General features: G+C 36.1%; 2 non-coding genes across 2 annotated transcripts; both read right to left on the minus strand.

The window, feature by feature from the left end:
* Positions 1–14,174: 14,174 nt before the first annotated feature.
* On the minus strand, positions 14,175–14,248 carry TRNAW-CCA (transfer RNA tryptophan (anticodon CCA)). The gene has a single exon. It is a non-coding gene; the product is annotated as a tRNA-Trp (tRNA).
* Positions 14,249–14,387: 139 nt separating this feature from the next.
* TRNAP-UGG (transfer RNA proline (anticodon UGG)) lies at positions 14,388–14,461 on the minus strand. Its single transcript has one exon. It is a non-coding gene; the product is annotated as a tRNA-Pro (tRNA).
* Between the last annotated feature and the right edge of the window lie 6,309 nt (positions 14,462–20,770).

Here is a 20,770-nt window from a genome sequence, read left to right on the forward strand (position 1 = left end):
TATGGTGTATGTAGATCTAATTCTTATATAAAGAAAACTTTCTCGTTTCACTTTGTCTCGCTTTCTCTAGAATCTCTAGAAAAAAGAATAGCTCTATCCTTTATTTAATATTTAATAATAAAATAATAAGAGACTATTAAATAAAAATGAGAATACTACTAAATTAGAACCTAATTAAGATAGTAGGACTAATCTATGCAGTATAATTAATGAGAAGTAATACTATAAAATAAAAATAAAGAACTCTATTTCAGAACTATGAGACAGAATATTCTGTTTTCTTATTTACTCTTTACTTTATTTTTTCTATTTAAAGTTGATCAATTTACATAATGTATCTATAAACAAAGTAATAAATATACTTAAAACAAAGTAGGAATTCGCAAAATGGATAAAATCATTGCAGTTATTATAGGGAAGTCTAGAGATATCCTATTTGAAGGAGGACGGGATTCAAATCAGGGAAAGGATCCTTTCTTCTATTGATTTGATAGAAATTCGTTTTTCTTTTCCTGTCTGTATGATTTTGATTTTCGATGAATGAGCCTTTGGTAATGCTTTTATCTCTATTCTATGTCGCAGGCGCCTATCCAGTCTATAAACAAATACTAATGAGAAAATGAAAACTATACTAAACTAAAGAAAACATAGGATAGAGATCCTAAAATCTAAAAAAGGGCATATTAGGGCTATACGGATTCGAACCGTAGACCTTCTCGGTAAAACAGATCAAACGGATTATTATCGAAATGATTTGAACTGTTTCAAAGACCCAACATGCATTTTTTTGCATTGGGCTCTTTCATAAACTGATTTAAAGATCAGTTAGTCCACCATAGTTTTTCTTTACGGAAAGATAATGAGATGGCTCCCTGTGCTCTGATTGATTTTTTGTATTATGATCTATCTAGGAGCAATACCAAAGTGTTTCAAAGGAGGATTACCTTGACTTAGGTCTGCCTCCGGTCTAAATTAAATCAACCTAAGTGAAATGGAGTCTCTATCGTTCCACTGCAAGAGTTAACTATGAGACTTCATACACCTTAAAGTTCATAGAACGAAAAGAAGTTTTTTGGAGGCCCTTATCCTCATTACGCCTAGCATTTAGTGGGCTGGATATTTACCTTATCAACTAGCAAATCCATAAGGGTTCTATTTGATTAGGCACCTGAATTGGCACCTGAATCGGACTGAACCGACTGTTTGTCAGGCTACTGTTCTCCTATTCTCTCGAATCTATGAAGTAAGACATTGATTTTGCAATAAGATCGATTATGTTCATTGCATAATAAGCTCCTTTGAAAAGCATTGGCGCACGTGTAAACGAGTTGCTCTACCGAACTGAGCTATAGCCCTTATCAGAGATATCTTAACATATAGATAATTTCTTGTCAAGATGAATATTTTCTAATGCCAGAGGATACCCCTTTGATCTGTATCTGTTTAGTATTTAGTTTAGTATTTAGTATATAACAGACCAATAACAGAGCGGTATTGCTTAGAAAAGGGATTCAATATATAATCGATCGAAGTAATGGGTCTTCCTTTGTGGTGATAAATTGCCTACTTAACTCAGTGGTTAGAGTATTGCTTTCATACGGCGGGAGTCATTGGTTCAAATCCAATAGTAGGTAAGTAGGTAGAAAAATTACTAGATAGCATTGGACTTACTTCGCTTCGCTATCTAATAACTTTTTCTACCCCTCTTCCCTTTTTCTTTGTATCAACTATAAACCACTGGATTGTCTTCAATTGGATGGGGGAATCCAATTGACAGCCTCGATTCGTATCCTAGCTCGTCTGAGAGCGAGCTTCGCTTCAACCAAATCTTTCGTACCCTCAGCTTTACTCAAGTTAGCTTCGGCTATTTCAAGTGCCTTTTGAGCTTCTTCCGGATCAATATCACTACCCAGTTCCGCATCATTTCCTAAAATGATGATCTCATTATTAACTATTCTCGCAAAACCGCTCCACAGAATCGCTGTTAACCATTGGTCGTTGAGGAGGCGTATTCTCAAAGGACCCATATCTACTGCTGTGTTAATGGGGGCGTGGTTTGGTAATACGCCAATTTGGCCACTATTAGTGGATAAAATGATTTCTTTCACTTCACAATCCCAAATAATTCGCTTAGGAGTCAGTACATAAAGATTTAATTTCATTTCTTCGATTTGTTCTCCTCTTCTAAGGTTATAGCTTTCGTGCTAGCTTCATCGATGTTACCCACCAAATAAAAAGCCTGTTCAGGTAGGCCGTCTAATTCTCCGGAAAGGATTAGTTGAAATCCCCTAATAGTTTCCGCAAGAGCAACATACTTTCCTGGAGAACCAGTAAAAACTTCTGCCACAAAGAACGGTTGTGATAAGAAACGCTCAATTTTTCTTGCTCTTGCTACAGTTAAACGATCCTCTTCCGATAATTCATCCAAGCCAAGAATTGCGATAATGTCCTGAAGTTCTTTGTAACGTTGTAAAGTTTCCTTAACTCTTTGCGCAGTTTCATAATGTTCGTTGCCAACGATCCGAGGCTGTAACATAGTCGAGGTTGAATCTAAAGGATCTACTGCTGGATAAATACCCTTGGAAGCTAATCCTCTGGAAAGTACGGTAGTAGCATCCAAATGTGCAAATGTTGTGGCAGGGGCAGGGTCGGTCAAATCGTCTGCAGGTACATAAACTGCTTGAATCGAAGTTATAGATCCCTTTTTAGTAGAAGCAATTCTTTCTTGCAAAGAACCCATTTCTGTACTAAGAGTAGGTTGATAACCCACTGCGGAGGGCATTCTCCCTAATAAAGCGGATACCTCTGATCCTGCTTGAACAAAACGAAAGATATTATCGATAAATAAAAGCACGTCATGCTTATTAACATCTCGGAAATATTCCGCCATAGTTAGGGCAGTTAAACCAACTCTCATACGAGCTCCCGGTGGTTCATTCATTTGGCCATAGACTAGAGCTACCTTTGATTCCTCAATATTTTTTTCATTAATTACTCCGGATTCCTTCATTTCCATATAAAGATCATTTCCTTCACGAGTCCGTTCCCCTACTCCACCGAATACGGATACGCCCCCATGAGCTTTAGCAATGTTATTGATTAATTCCATGATCAGTACTGTTTTACCTACTCCAGCCCCCCCAAATAGTCCTATTTTTCCTCCACGTCGATAAGGAGCTAAAAGATCGACGACCTTAATACCTGTTTCAAAGATGGATAATTTCGTATCTAACTCGATAAAGGCAGGCGCAGATCTATGAATAGGGAACGTTGCACTACTATCTACAGGACCCAAATTGTCAACAGGCTCCCCAAGAACGTTGAAAATTCGTCCGAGAGTAGCTCCACCGACCGGAACACTGAGAGGAGCTCCCGTGTCAATCACTTCCATTCCTCTCATCAACCCGTCCGTAGCACTCATAGCTACAGCTCTAACTCGATTATTTCCTAATAATTGTTGTACCTCACAAGTCACATTAATTTGCTTATCGGCAGTGTCTCTACTCTGGACTACCAAAGCGTTATAAATATAAGGTAACTTGCCTGGGGGAAAAGTGACATCCAGCACGGGTCCAATAATTTGATCGATACGACCTGTACTTTTTTCTTCAATTGTGGAAACCCCGGGAGGAGAAGTAGTAGGATTGGTTCTCATAATTATCACATAATTAAAAAAAAGGAATTTGTCGAAATTTTTCTTTTTTTATTGTTGAATAATGCCAAATCAAATCAAAAAAAATCCAAAAGTAAAAAGGAAATGAATTAGTTAATTCAATAAGAGAGAAAAGGGGACCAGGACTTGATTTCGTTGCCCAAGCGAATCCCATTCAATCGTTTACTCATGGAATGAGTCCATTGGAAAGTTCAATCAATCTTTTTTTTCATATACATTTTGCCTTTTGTGGAGGATCTGTGCCTACTCTACTTTCCTATCTAGGACTTCGATATACAAAATATATACTACTGTGAAGCATAGATTGCTGTCAACAAAGAATTTTATTAGTATTTAGTTAGGTATTTGCATTCAAAATAAGAAAAGAGAACTATTAAGAACTTGTAAAATAAGGATTAGGAATTAATTTGGGTTGCGCTATATCTATCAAAGAGTATACAATAATTATGGATTTGGTAAATCAAATCCATGGTTTAATAACGAACCGTGTTAACTTACCATAACAACAACTCAATTCCTATCGAATTCCTATATTGGAATTCCTATAGGATAGAACATACACAGGGTGTACGCATTATATATGAATGAAACATATTCATTAACCTAAGCATGCCCTCAATTTTCTTTAATGAGTTGATATTATATTAATTGAATATCCTTTTTGTTTTACGAGATTTTTGCTAAAGTTTCATTTACGCCTAATTAACATCGAGTAGACCCTGTTATTGTGAGAATTCTTAATTCAAGAGTTATAGGGAGGGACTTATGTCACCACAAACAGAAACTAAAGCAGGTGTTGGATTTCAAGCTGGTGTTAAAGATTATAAATTGACTTACTACACCCCAGAGTATGAAACTAAGGATACTGATATCTTGGCAGCATTCCGAGTAAGTCCTCAGCCTGGGGTTCCGCCCGAAGAAGCAGGGGCTGCAGTAGCTGCCGAATCTTCTACTGGTACATGGACAACTGTTTGGACTGATGGACTTACCAGTCTTGATCGTTACAAAGGACGATGCTATCACATCGAGCCTGTTGCTGGGGAAGACAACCAATGGATCTGTTATGTAGCTTATCCATTAGACCTATTTGAAGAGGGTTCCGTTACTAACATGTTTACTTCCATTGTAGGTAACGTATTTGGTTTCAAAGCCCTACGTGCTCTACGTTTGGAGGATCTACGAATTCCCCCTACTTATTCAAAAACTTTCCAAGGCCCGCCTCATGGTATCCAAGTTGAAAGAGATAAGTTGAACAAGTACGGTCGTCCTTTATTGGGATGTACTATTAAACCAAAATTGGGATTATCCGCAAAAAATTATGGTAGAGCGTGTTATGAGTGTCTACGTGGTGGACTTGATTTTACCAAAGATGATGAAAACGTAAACTCACAACCATTTATGCGCTGGAGAGACCGTTTTGTCTTTTGTGCCGAAGCTATTTATAAATCACAGGCCGAAACCGGTGAAATCAAGGGGCATTACTTGAATGCGACTGCGGGTACATGTGAAGAAATGATTAAGAGAGCTGTATTTGCAAGAGAATTAGGGGTTCCTATTGTAATGCATGACTACTTAACTGGGGGATTCACCGCAAATACTACTTTGGCTCATTATTGCCGCGACAATGGCCTACTTCTTCACATTCACCGTGCAATGCATGCAGTTATTGATAGACAGAAAAATCATGGTATGCATTTCCGTGTATTAGCTAAAGCATTGCGTATGTCTGGGGGAGATCATATCCACTCCGGTACAGTAGTAGGTAAGTTAGAAGGGGAACGCGAAATGACTTTAGGTTTTGTTGATTTATTGCGCGATGATTTTATTGAAAAAGATCGTGCTCGCGGTATCTTTTTCACTCAGGACTGGGTATCCATGCCAGGTGTTATACCGGTAGCTTCAGGTGGTATTCATGTTTGGCATATGCCAGCTCTGACCGAAATCTTTGGGGACGATTCTGTATTACAATTTGGTGGAGGAACTTTAGGACATCCTTGGGGAAATGCACCTGGTGCAGCAGCTAATCGAGTGGCTTTAGAAGCCTGTGTACAAGCTCGTAACGAAGGGCGCGATCTTGCTCGCGAAGGTAATGAAATTATCCGAGCAGCTTGCAAATGGAGTCCTGAACTAGCCGCAGCTTGTGAAGTATGGAAGGCGATCAAATTCGAGTTCGAGCCGGTAGATACTATTGATTAACTAGATAAAACTAAAGATAAAGAAGGTATAAATAAAAAAGAAACGAAATAAAAAGAGAAAAAAATCAGTTATGAAATGCAGTAATTCTTCTTTATTCTTCTAATTGATTGCAATTAAACTCGGCTCAATCTTTTTTAGAAAAAAAAGATTGAGCCGAATAAAAATAGATCATGATATGATCATGAGACTTGACAAATTGAGATTCGTCTATTCTATATATCTAGAATATATATATTAAGGTATAATACAATAAAGAAATACAAATAAAATAATAAAATAATAAAATATAGTATTATCATATGATAATGATAATGGAATCAAATACGCAGTATTTACAGAAAAAAGTCTTCGTTTATTGGGAAAGAATCAATATACTTTTAATGTCGAATCGGGATTCACTAAGACAGAAATAAAGCATTGGGTCGAACTCTTCTTTGGTGTTAAGGTGGTAGCTGTGAATAGCCATCGACTACCTGGAAAAGGTAGAAGAATAGGACCTATTCTGGGCCATACAATGCATTACAGACGTATGATCATTACCCTTCAACCGGGTTATTCTATTCCACTTCTAGATAGAGAAAAAAACTAAAGGAGAATGAATGAAAAAAGACATAGTTTGGAAGTTAGACCTTTTTATAGGACTCTCTTTCAATTTCAAAAAAGAGGACGTTTGAAACTTTTAACAGGCGTAATCGTGAGTCAACAAGTGACTCGAACTGTGTGTAAAAAAAGAAGCATTTTTTTTTTTTCAAAATGCTAGAACTAGATAAGGAAGTTTTCTATAACCTTGAGAAAAAGGATAAAAAGGTAGTTTTTTTTTAGTTTATGACTCCGATCAAGAGCGAGAAATCCTTGATTTGGGATTGGACATAGAACCTGGACCCATCGTAGAGACGTTTAGTTCAAAAGAAAGGATCGTATCCTGATGGTAAGAATTATACTTTCGTGGAAATACAGCGCTATAGACTTCAATGCGGTAGAGTAGACGTTTTGTTTCTAATTTTTCTGGACCAAACCTCCGCTCCGACCCAACGATACAATGAATTTTTTCTGTTCATATTCATAAATAAAAAAGATTCGGAATCGCAATGCTACTATATGCGTCCAGAGGAGTATTTGGAATAATATTCTTCTATAATCCATTATTGCGGGGGGTCTTACTAACAGGGCTTCGCTGCACGGGACAGGTCTTCGTCGAAAAGCTAACTCCACCCGGCATTTTCATACCCTTTCTTTGGGTGGTATATCGCCTTTTAAAGTCTAAGAGGGTAGTAGGGGATCTATAGTAGGTAAGATAATTTGCCCTTTGATTTTGATTGAATATACTATTTTTCCGCCTTTACCACGCATTATTGTATGCGCTTCTAGAGAAGTATGTATGCAGGAAGTAAATTCTAACCGCTTTCTTTTGAATCCAATTTCAAATTAGATTAGAAAGATAGAAAGGCCATGAGGATGGGAAAATCAAAATAAAATCTTTTTAATTAGTTCTCCTTTTTTGGAATTTTCTTATTATCCTTTCATTTTTTTTACAGAATATTTTTCAAACTAAAAATAAAAAATACAATACAATAGTCAATATTCCTTATAATAGATATACTTAATTATATCATAAGAATCTTAAGATATTTTTCGACTAGATAGAAATAGTAAATTTGAATTGAGACACCTATTCCATGAGGATTTAAACTTACCTTCTATTTTCGTGCCTTTAGTAGGCTTAGTATTTCCGGCAATTGCAATGACTTCTTTATTTCTTTATGTGCAAAAAAATAAGATTGTCTAGTATTTTTTAGTGTAAGTAATATAATATGGTAGGGTATGTGGCTTTTTCTACACACACTTTCTACACACAAATGAAAAACGGTTATGGATGCGGATATAGGCTACGAGCATAAATGCATGAATATGCAGAGCCAGGTATAGCGAGTTTTATTTTATTTATTTTAATTGAATCAACGAATATTTTTTGAATAGAAAGTCAATGTATCTAACCTATTATTTCACAGGAGTACTAGTTGCTGAAGGCGATTTCAGAATCAAAAAAAGTAAAGTCAAAATTATTTAGCTTATTCTCTCAATTTCAATCGACCGCTGCTGGATTTAGTATATCTAATATGAATTGGCGATCAGAACACATATGGGTAGAACTTCTAAAAGGTTCTCGAAAAAGGGGTAATTTTTTCTGGGCCTGTATTCTTTTTCTAGGTTCACTAGGATTCTTATCGGTTGGGATTTCCAGTTATCTTGGTAAGAATATTATATCTATACTTCCATCTCAAGAAATTCTTTTTTTTCCGCAGGGGGTCGTGATGTCTTTCTACGGAATCGCAGGCCTATTCATTAGCTCCTACTTGTGGTGTACTATTTTGTGGAATGTAGGTAGTGGTTATGACCGATTCGATAGAAAAGAGGGAATAGTGTGCATTTTTCGTTGGGGATTCCCTGGAATAAAACGTCGCGTCTTCCTTCGATTCCTTATGCGGGATATCCAATCAATTAGAATTCAGGTTAAAGAGGGTCTTTATCCTCGTCGTATTCTTTATATGGAAATCCGGGGCCAGGGGATCATTCCCTTGACTCGTACTGATGATAAATTTTTTACTCCACGAGAAATTGAACAAAAAGCTGCCGAATTGGCCTATTTCTTGCGCGTACCAATTGAAGTATTTTGAGGTATCTTTTTTGAACTGAGTTGAATGAAGAAAAGAAGAATTGGAAGAAGAAAAGTTTTCTCAACACAGGGAGGAAGTCCCTTCTAAATTGGATTTGTTATTGTAAGGGGATTTTTAAGTATTTATCTAAAGGAAGGAACAAACGAGGATAAGAGAAATTTGCTTTTAATTTTTTTTTATCCAAGTTAGATATATCGCATACTATTCTTCCTTTTTCATCCGAAAGGGCTTTTTTTTTATTCTATTTCACTATTTCATTCCATCTAGATCTAAGAAAGAACCCAATGCACTGAAATTCCACTAATAACTAATATACAAAAAAGAAGAATAGATACAGGGTATCAAACCTATAGAGTTTTTGCTTCAAAGAAATAGAAATATCATGAAATAGAAATATCATCATATAGAGTCAGGGAATGGAATAGAGTCAGCGAATGAAGCATATTCATTAACAACTCCATTTACAGATCAAAAATGAAAAAAAAGAAAGCATTGCCTTCTTTACTATATCTTGTATTTATCGTACTTTTGCCTTGGGGGGTCTCTTCCTCATTTAACAAATGTCTGGAACTTTGGATTAAGAATTGGTGGAATACCAGGCAATCCGAAACTCTCTTAACTGATATTCAAGAGAAAAGGATTCTAGAAAGATTCATAGAATTAGAAGAACTTTCTCTCTTGGACGAGATGATAAAAGGGAAACTAAAGACACATGTACAAAAACCTCCTACAGGAATACACAAGGAAATAATACAATGGGTCAAAATAAATAATGAGGATCATCTCCATACCATTTTGCATTTCTCGACAAATATAATCTGTTTGGCTATTCTAAGTGGTTCTTTTTTTCTGGGTAAAGAGGAACTTGTCATTTTGAATTCTTGGGTTCAGGAATTCTTCTATAATTTAAATGACTCAATAAAAGCTTTTTTTATTCTTTTAGTTACTGATTTTTTTGTTGGATTTCACTCCACCCGTGGTTGGGAACTAGTAATTCGTTGGGTCTACAACGATTTTGGATGGGCTCCTAACGAGCTTATTTTCACTATTTTTGTTTGTAGTTTTCCAGTAATTCTAGATACATGTTTGAAATTTTGGGTCTTTTTTTGTTTAAATCGTCTATCTCCTTCGCTTGTAGTCATTTATCATTCAATTAGTGAAGCATAAATTCATTTGATCTCCCGATATTAATATTAATCAAATTAGCAAGCATCTTTTTTTAGAAAGAAAGCCCTTTTCCATTTTAGCAAAATTCTTTCTATTTATACCTACTTTAAGGTATTCATCATTGCAGTACAACTGTTGCAGTAGAATGACAACAGATTCGTGTATAGGGAACTAGATTAGCTTAGCTACCTATCTAATTTATTGTAGAAATTCTGGGATCTGCGATTGGACATGGAAAATAGAAATACTTTTTCTTGGGTAAAGGAACAGATAACTCGATCGATTTCTGTATCGATCATGATATACGTAATAACTCGGACATCTATTTCAAATGCATATCCCATTTTTGCGCAGCAGGGTTATGAAAACCCACGAGAAGCAACTGGACGAATTGTATGTGCCAATTGCCATTTAGCTAGCAAGCCCGTCGATATTGAAGTTCCCCAAGCTGTGCTTCCCGATACTGTATTTGAAGCAGTTCTTCGAATTCCTTATGATATGCAATTGAAACAAGTTCTTGCTAATGGAAAAAAGGGAGGGTTGAATGTAGGTGCTGTTCTTATTTTGCCCGAGGGATTCGAATTAGCGCCGCCCGATCGTATTTCCCCTGAGTTAAAAGAAAAGATAGGAAATCTTGCTTTTCAGAGTTATCGTCCCGATAAAAAAAACATTCTTGTGATAGGCCCTGTTCCCGGTAAGAAATATAGTGAAATTGTCTTTCCCATTCTTTCCCCTGATCCTGCTACGAAGAAAGATGCTCATTTCTTAAAATATCCCATATATGTAGGGGGAAACCGAGGAAGAGGACAGATCTATCCTGATGGTAGCAAGAGTAACAATACAGTCTATAATGCTACGTCAACAGGTATAGTAAGAAAAATACTACGTAAAGAAAAGGGGGGGTATGAAATATCCATAGTTGATGCATCAGATGGACGCCAAGTGATTGATATTATACCTCCCGGACCAGAACTTCTTGTTTCAGAGGGGGAATCCATCAAGCTTGATCAACCATTAACAAGCAATCCTAATGTGGGAGGTTTTGGTCAGGGGGACGCAGAAATCGTGCTTCAGGATCCATTACGTGTCCAAGGCCTTTTGTTCTTCTTCGCATCCGTTATTTTGGCACAAGTTTTTTTGGTTCTCAAAAAGAAACAGTTTGAAAAGGTTCAATTGTACGAAATGAATTTCTAGGTCCCGGGATTTCTTACCATCAAGTTGGTAAAAAGCCTCGATTTATTGGCAATTGCTAGAATTATCTATGATCTATTTTGGAAATCCTTTTTTTGTTTAGACTGCTTTTTGTTTATGAGATGTCTGGAATTCCTTATTTATATCCCATGCAAAAGAAGAGAATCCAAGGCAAAGGCGAGAACAATCAAATTAAAATTTCTTCTTTTTCGGAGGGATTGCAGGTCTTCTTAATCGTCTATTCGGCACAAGAAAAAGCCTTTTTCTTGTGCCGATTCTTCTTGTATCAAAATAAGAATCCTTTTTCTTCCTAATTCGTCAAAGATTACTATTTCTTCTTTATTCGGGTCTGTCTCTTGGACCTCTTTTTCTTTTGCTTAGGTTTAGCCGAGGTAGTGGACAAACAGAGGGGAAGAAAATATGGCGGGGGAAAAATTTCTTGTGATTGTGAGCAAATTGCTTGGCTTGTTTAATTAAGTTCAACTTCAAATTTACAGAAATTTTGCAAAAAAAAAGTAAACTCTTCCATTGAAGGTTTTTTTATTTTTAGGCTAGTTGAATAGTTTTGATTAAGGTTTTATTAGTTTATTACTCGAAACTAAATCAAGGATTTTCAGGATACTTCCTTCGTGGAATAAGATATTGGATCCTCGAGTGATCTCTTTTTCTTGTTGCTTCATAAGAGTGAATCGAATAGATTCAATTCGCGTTATAAGAGTAAAATAAAAATTCCGCGGGTCCTTTCCGCTCTAATCAGATAAAGGGGGGTAAGGACCCGCTAAGCTCCTACTTTTTCATGTTTACAATCTGGTCCCTCCGATTACTATAGAGATGAACCCAATCCAGAATATGAACCATAAAAGAAAACACCTACTAAACCAATCACAGCAATACCAGCTACAGTACCTATCAGCCAAAGAGGAATTCTTCCAGTAGTATCGGCCATTTCCCCTACTTTCCTCCACATTTTATCAATTGGTCATGCTAGAGACAAAAACAGTCATGGGTAGTTATAAGGATGGTATCCTTCCAAATGGGATAAGAGAATTCTTATTAGTCTCTTTCTTTCTCTCAATTGAAGAAGTAATTGGAAAATAAAACAGCAAGTACAAAAATGAGTAATAAACCCCAGTATAGACTGGTACGATTCAATTCAACATTTTGTTCATTCGGGTTTGATTGTGTCATAGTTCTATAGTTGGAATTTGTTTTATCGTTGGATGAACTGCATTGCTGATATTGATCCCAAGAAAAAAACAGTAGGTACAGCTAGTCCGTGAATAGCCAGCCATCGCACTGTAAAAATAGGATAGGTTCGATCTATGGTCATTGAGGGCCTCCTAAAAGGATCTACTAAATTCATCGAGTTGTTCTAAAGAATCAAAACGGTCGGTTATTAACGGAATTCCTTGTCGGCTTTCCGTGAAATACTCGTTTGGCCTAGGACTTCCAAACACGTCATAAGCTAAACCCGTACTGACAAATAACCAACCCGCAATGAATAGGGAAGGTATAGTAATGCTATGAATAACCCAGTATCGAATACTGGTAATAATATCAGCAAAAGAACGTTCTCCCGTGCTTCCAGACATGCTGAACTCCCAAAATTTTTGTACATTCAAAAAAGGAATTGATTCCGTAAAAGATGGGATCGACCAGTAAATAGAAAATTACTGATATTTCATCCTTGTGAGATTGTCAATTTTGTACCAAAGGTGTATTTTGAGTATACCGAATTAGTATAGCTATCCTTCCTATGGCACAGCAATCTGGTTTTGCCTGGTTCCGAAACATAATTACTTTTTTATTTTTTTTTTGTCTATAGGTAAGCTATATGTTATTCAAGGCATCAATAGAAAACCCCATTTTTGTAGGTTCTACTTACTTTTCATTGGCTTCGGAATAATAGAGTAATTCGGAATAGCAGCCAAAATCTTGGGAAAATCTAAGTTAATGATCAATAGGTTTGGATAAATAATTTAGGAAGGATATTCTCATACTGACACAATACAAGGACAAGTATATGTGAAATCTATCCTTTCATAATTCGTAATTCATCCTTGTATTGTTTGTTGGATTAGGTCTAACTTTCTTGACCAAACTGCGAGCGCGGAACTTTACGAGATGAAATAGGGAAAGACAGAAGATAGAATAGAACTTAAAAGGATAATTGAAGTGACTCGTCTTCGAATCTACTTTGGTTGGAGTTCGAAAAAGGAATAAAAATAAAGTAAATTCAAGGAAGAGCTTTCTTTTTTTTTTTTTTTTAACAGCCCCTTGGCAGGTCGTGGAATGCTTTTGTTCTCCTCTTATTCCATATGGAATACAATCAGTTAAAATAAGAAGGAATAGGGGAATATTCGATCGTTCACTCCAAAAAGAGGGTCCTATTGAAAAAGAAATTATCCAAAATAGAAAGAAGTTTTTTTTTTCAAATTCAATTGTTTATTTATCTCTTATTCAAAAATTTCCCTGAAAATTGAATTTCTTTTTTTCATTCAATGGGGTTAGATGATCTAGTTCTTAATATTATTACTTTACTCAATTGACAAATTCCACAACAAATCTCTTGATTCGGAATTAGGGACTCATGTATCATCTGATGAATCCACTTTCTTTTACACTTCTGTATCTTACTCTATCTTGTTTTTTAGTATTATCTAAAATAACTGATGAATTATGAATTTTCCATAACTTAGGTAAATGCTTTACCAACATATGTAGTGTAGTAAAAAAAAATAAATGGAATTTAACTCTTTCATGCTTACTTTAACTAGTTATTTTGGTTTTCTACTGGCTGCTTTAACTATAACCCCAGCTCTATTTATTGGCTTGAACAAGATACGCCTTATTTGAATTGACTGAATAATTATAATTCAGAAAAGAAAAATCTTTCTTTGGGATTCCTGGCATTCTACGACTCTTTTCCAGACTAATTAGGAATTCTTTTCTTGGTCATTGAGATTCGTGGATAATTTAGAGTACTATTTAGGGATAGATCGTACCTCTTTTTTTATCCCCTCGAACAAATCGAAATGATTGAAGTTTTTCTATTTGGAATCGTCTTAGGCCTAATTCCTATTACTTTAGCGGGATTATTCGTGACTGCGTATTTGCAATACAGGCGTGGGGATCAGTTGGATCTTTGATTGAGTCATTTTTTTTTTTTGATTGACCTCCTCCAGACCAGAGAGGAGGTCAAATTGAAATTGGAGTTACAATTCAATTTTGTTAAGTTATTTTACTCTGCTTCGACATAAAATAGATGGAATCACGCTCTGTAGGATTTGAACCTACGACATCGGGTTTTGGAGACCCGCGTTCTACCGAACTGAACTAAGAGCGCTTTCATTCATTCAAAAAGAAAATCTTTTTCTATTCCTAATGTATCTCACGTACGTATAGTCTCCACAAATTCAAGTTATACCCACTTTACTTTAATTGATCTCGTCGCTACTGCCTATAAAGAAGAAAGAAGTAATAGGTAGGGATGACAGGATTTGAACCTGTGACATTTTGTACCCAAAACAAACGCGCTACCAAGCTGCGCTACATCCCTTTTCCAAATTAAATTGTTGTACAATGCCATTGTACACAATTCCTGTCTTCTTTTCCACATCATAATTTTCTTCTTCTTTCTTTCTCTATCTATATATAGAACCCTCGTGTCATTTCTTCTTTTTGGTCTCATATAATTAAGGAATTATATACATATAAAATCCAATATAATTTCGCCTATAAAAGAAGGATTACTTTTCCTTGGTAATATATAGGAAGAAGGGGTCATCTTTTTCTTTTTTAGGGATAGGAAAATTTCGTCGATATGGTTCATTTTATATATAGCATAACAATCTTGGGCAAGAGTTTATGATCATATATGTATTCCAACAAGGAAGGAGGATTTTCAATGCGGGATATAAAAACATATCTCTCTGTAGCACCCGTGCTAAGTACTCTATGGTTTGGTGCTTTAGCAGGTTTATTGATAGAAATTAATCGTTTATTCCCAGATGCTTTGTCATTCCCTTTTTTTTAATTCTAGTTATTGCTATGGGAGGGATAGATTTCTTCGTGATATGACAAAATTTGATCCTTTTCAATCTTTTTTTAGTATCGGAAGGAAAAAGAAAGAAAAGATGGATTGGGTTGAACCTCAGAGTCATTAAAAATTTGGTAAACCCCATTTTTGAAAATAGAAATTCAATTTAAAGGGGTACCCAAGCTAAATAAGGCCTCAGAAATCAGAGCATAGAAAAGGCGGGGCTGGCTAATTAAATGAAAGGATTTCGAACCAAAATCTTTGCTAATTCGACAAGGATTGTATTCTTTAATTATTTCTCTATTTTTTATTACTTAATTAAAGAATAAAAAAAAATTATTCTAATGAATTTTATTCTTCTTCTTCGGATTCAAAATAGAAGAATAAAAGAATAAGTAGAAGAATTAAGTTAAGTCAATCCAAAAAGAAAAGGAGGTTCATGGCCAAGGGAAAAGATGTTAGAATCAGAGTTATTTTGGAATGCATCAGTTGTGTTCGAAAAGGTGCCAATGAGGAATCGACGGGGATTTCTAGATATAGTACTCAAAAGAATCGCCACAATACACCCGGACAATTAGAATTCAAAAAATTTTGTCGTTATTGTCGCAAGCATACGACTCATCACGAAATAAAGAAATAGGAACATCGTGTGTTTGATCTTTCCAAACAACAGAAAGAGTAAGAACTTCATATTTAATATATAAAGAAAACATAGTATAGAATACAAAATACAAATCAACTCATCTGATTTCCGGTAGATATTATTTCATATGTATAGAGGGTATTCATATACTATAATATGAATCAAATAAGATATGGATCAAAGAAAAACTACTTCTTCTGGATCCTAAATTAATAAAATAAAGAAGTGAATTTTCAAATTTTCAAATTTTAAATAAGGAATAAATCATGTATACATCTAAACAACCTTTTCTTAAATCTAAGCAACCCTTTAGTAAATCCAAGCAAACTTTTAATAAATCCAAGCAACCCTTTCGTAAATCCAAGCAAACTTTTCGTAAATTCAAGCAACCTTTTCGTAAATCTAAACAACCTTTTCGTAGGCGTCCCCGGATTGGCCCGGGAGATCGAATTGATTATAGAAACATGAGTTTAATTAATAGATTTATTAGTGAACAAGGAAAAATATTATCGAGACGAATAAATAGATTAACCTTGAAACAACAACGATTAATTACTCTTGCTATAAAACAGGCTCGTATTTTATCTTTCTTACCGTTTCGTAACTATGAGAACGAAAAGCAATTTCAAGCCCAGTCAATTTCAATAATTACAGGTTCTAGACCCAGAAAAAATAGACATATTCCTCAATTAACGCAAAAGTACAATTCCAATCGAAACTTAAGAAACAACAACCAAAATTTAAGAAACAACAACCGGAACTTAAGTTCCGATTGTTGATGTTTTATTCGAATTCGAAAGGGCCAGACCTATATATATTATAAAGAAAGTAATCCAGCTCGTTGATTCCTACCACTTAATCTTAATTTATTGTATCTTCCCGGAGTTCCCTCTCCGGGAATTCATCTTTTATTATTCCAGTATATTACTTTATTTATACCTTTAATTGATGATCTTTATTTTATTGGAAATCGTGTAAAGATTATTTGGATTTGATACAGCTACTTGTGCAAGCATTTTACGATTAAGAATCAATTTCTTCTTGTACAGGTTGTGTATTAATTTACTATAACTATCGAATACTTTATATACCCGCGTTGCTGCGTTTATCCGAGTGATCCACAAACGACGAAAATCCCTCTTTTGCCTACCTCTATCTCGATGAGAGGAAACAAAAGCTCTTTTTACCTGTTGGGTAATCATTCGATTAAGTCTTAAATGAGCCCCTCTAAAGTTTGAGGCAAATGAACGCATTTTTGTTCGTCGTCTCCGGGCTATATATCCTCGCGGAACTCTGGTCATTGAATCAAATTAACCTTAATGAATAACTAATGATTTCTCTTCTTTTAGCCACCCTTTTTCTCATTAATAACAAAACTAATTATTCCGATATATAAAATATTAATTCCAATGGCTTTTGCTATAGTAACCTTCCCAACCACGATTTTTTATTCCACTCCGTTCAGTTATTTCTATACGAAATAACAAATTCATTCTAATAATACTAAAAAAAATAGTGGGTTCCATCGTTTCTATGGTTCCCTTTTAAACGGTGAGGCCCTCTCTATACACCGGAGCCCTTTCTTTCATCAAAAGGTATTGCGAACTTGTATAGTCCACATTCTTTGGCTCTACCTATCCATTATAGAGTAAATAGCTCTTTTCACAATAAGAGTTATCCATACAGTGACGGTATTTAATTATGAAAGTTGGCTAAGTAGCTGACCCTGTTAGTCCGTTCTTTTAAGATAAAGGAGCATAAGCCTTTTTCTTTTTATTACTATTTCCTCCGCTTAATGGATAACCATTTGCTACCAATGGGAGAATTGCTTCTTATTTCCAATTTAGATAATTGGATTTGCACCAAAGGAAACCATAAATTCCATATACCATAGAAATCTAGGATAGAGAAGCTATATCCTATTCATTGGTACTAATCATGGATACTTCAATTTTTTTTATATTTGTTTGAAGTCATGATCTGAACGAGTCGCACATACACCCTAGCACATGTTCCTCGACGCTGAGGGCATCCTTTAAGCGCGGCCGTTTTTCGAGCATTTCGTATTGGCTGTCTTGCGTTTCTAATAAGTTGTTTAACCGTCGGCATGTTGTATGTATATAGAAAAAAATGGATTGGTTTAGATCCATCTTAACCTGATGATTGCTCATCATGAAGTCTTTCTATTTTCTATTAAATCGAGGAAAACACGAATTTAGCTGTGAAATAACTTTACAAGAAATCCGGACACTACCAATCCTTAAACATTTCTGGAAACCACACTGGATCAGTATCGCAGTGCTTGTCAATCATTTCATCCCCTACAATATCGACAAGTCCATAAGCTTTGGCTTCGTCTGCTGACATAAAAACATCCCTTTCCATGTCTTCGGATACAACCCAAAAAGGCTTGCCTGTTCTTACTGCATAAACCCTTGTGATCATTTCGCGAACTTTGTGTAACTCTTCTACTTCTAGTAAAAATTCTGGTGTCCTTGCCCGATAATAAGCACTAGCAGGTTGGTGAAGCATAATCCTCGCGTGAGGGAATGCTATACGCTTGGTGGGTTCTCCTCCAAGCAGAATGAAGGACGCCATGGAGGCGGCTATTCCGAGGCATATTGTATATATATCTGGTGTCACCGTTTGCATCGTATCAAAAATAGCCATTCCTGAGATTAGCCACCCGCCTGGGGAGTTTATAAACAAAAAAATATCACTAATTCCATCTTCTATACTCAGATATACCATGAGACCTGTAATATGATTCGTGATCTCGCAACGAATCTCTTGACCTAAAAAAAGTGTCCTTTCTCGATACATAACATTGTATAAGTCAACCCAAGTCGCTTCTTCATCTCCAGGAATCCGGTAAGGTACTTTTGGAACACCAATGGGCATATTAGATTAATATTATTAAATTTAAGTAAGAAAACCACACTTTAATATGGAAACGTAAGAATGGAACAGAAAGAAAGAATCCGCAGTTTATTGTCTTAATTTTTATTCTTATTCTATATGAATATTATAGATTCTATTAATACGTAGATTGAAAGGTTATACATATAAGGAATGTAAGACAGATTGAATAAAGAAAAGGGAATGGGTGATTTGAATGCTAAACAAAGAGGGGTAGCGATCTATTCTTCGTTTTTTCCAAATTGGCCAAGTTACCCATTGCATATTGGCACTTATCGAGTATAGAATAGATCTGCTTCTCTTTCTTCTTATGAACAGAATTGGCTTCTTATTTTTAATGGAATGAAATAAATATTCGCGCTTTCTGACACAGAATCCCCTAGAAGGGTTAGGTACATAGGATATGGATAGTCTTTTTCAATGCGATAAAATAAAGCGACATCGTGTCTATTTTTCTTTGCTAAAGGGGTATTTCCATGGGTTTGCCTTGGTATCGTGTTCATACTGTCGTATTGAATGATCCGGGTCGATTGCTTGCGGTGCATATAATGCACACAGCTCTAGTTTCTGGTTGGGCTGGCTCAATGGCTTTATACGAATTAGCAGTTTTTGATCCCTCTGATCCTGTTCTGGATCCAATGTGGAGACAAGGTATGTTCGTAATTCTCCTTCATGACTCGTTTAGGAATAACGGATTCGTGGGGTGGTTGGAGTATTTCAGGAGGAACTGTAACAAATCCGGGTATTTGGAGTTATGAAGGTGTGGCAGGTACGCATATTGTGTTTTCTGGCTTGTGTTTCTTGGCAGCGATCTGGCATTGGGTATATTGGGACCTAGAAATATTCTCTGATGAGCGGACGGGAAAACCCTCTTTGGATTTGCCCAAGATCTTTGGAATTCATTTATTTCTTGCAGGGGTGGCTTGCTTTGGCTTTGGGGCATTTCATGTAACGGGTTTGTATGGTCCTGGGATATGGGTATCCGATCCTTATGGACTAACTGGAAAAGTACAAGCTGTAAATCCAGCGTGGGGTGCAGAAGGTTTTGATCCTTTTGTTCCGGGGGGAATAGCTTCTCATCATATTGCTGCGGGTACATTGGGTATATTAGCGGGCTTATTCCATCTTAGTGTCCGTCCGCCTCAACGTCTATATAAAGGATTACGTATGGGCAATATTGAAACTGTACTTTCCAGTAGTATCGCTGCTGTTTTTTTTGCAGCTTTCGTAGTTGCTGGAACTATGTGGTATGGGTCAGCAACGACCCCAATCGAATTATTTGGGCCTACTCGTTATCAGTGGGATCAGGGATACTTTCAGCAAGAAATATATCGAAGAGTTAGCAATGGTTTAGCCGAAAATCTTAGTTTATCAGAAGCTTGGTCTAAAATTCCCGAAAAATTAGCCTTTTATGATTATATTGGTAATAATCCGGCAAAAGGGGGATTATTCAGAGCAGGCTCAATGGACAATGGGGATGGAATAGCTGTTGGATGGTTAGGACATCCCGTCTTTAGAGATAAAGAAGGACGTGAGCTTTTTGTACGCCGTATGCCTACTTTTTTTGAAACATTTCCGGTTGTTTTGGTAGATGAGGAGGGAATTGTTAGAGCAGACGTTCCTTTTAGAAGAGCAGAATCCAAATATAGTGTTGAACAAGTAGGTGTAACGGTGGAGTTCTATGGTGGCGAACTTAATGGAGTAAGTTATTCTGATCCTGCTACTGTAAAAAAATATGCGAGGCGTTCTCAATTAGGGGAAATTTTTGAATTAGACCGGGCTACTTTGAAATCTGATGGTGTTTTTCGCAGCAGTCCAAGGGGTTGGTTCACTTTTGGTCATGCTACCTTTGCTTTGCTCTTCTTTTTCGGACACATTTGGCATGGCGCTAGAACATTGTTCCGAGATGTTTTTGCTGGTATTGATCCAGATTTGGATGCTCAAGTGGAATTTGGAACATTCCAAAAAGTGGGAGATCCAACTACAAGGAAACAGGCAGTTTGATACACATTGTTATAGTATCTTTCACCTCTCTTTTTTGATTTGACATGGGAAACATCTCCCATCCTTTCTTTGACTCTTTTTCTTTCTTTATATGGGAAATTATCCCAAATGACAAATGAATAGGTGTGGAAGTTATAATTGTAAATAAACCAGGATCGAATCTATGGAAGCATTGGTTTATACGTTCCTTTTAGTTTCGACTTTAGGGATAATTTTTTTCGCTATCTTCTTCCGAGAACCACCTAAGGTTCCACCAACTCCAA

Source organism: Triticum urartu, unplaced genomic scaffold (assembly GCF_056163025.1).
Source record: "Triticum urartu cultivar PI428250 unplaced genomic scaffold, HENAU_Tu73 scaffold1283, whole genome shotgun sequence".
NCBI classification, from domain to species: domain Eukaryota; kingdom Viridiplantae; phylum Streptophyta; class Magnoliopsida; order Poales; family Poaceae; genus Triticum; species Triticum urartu.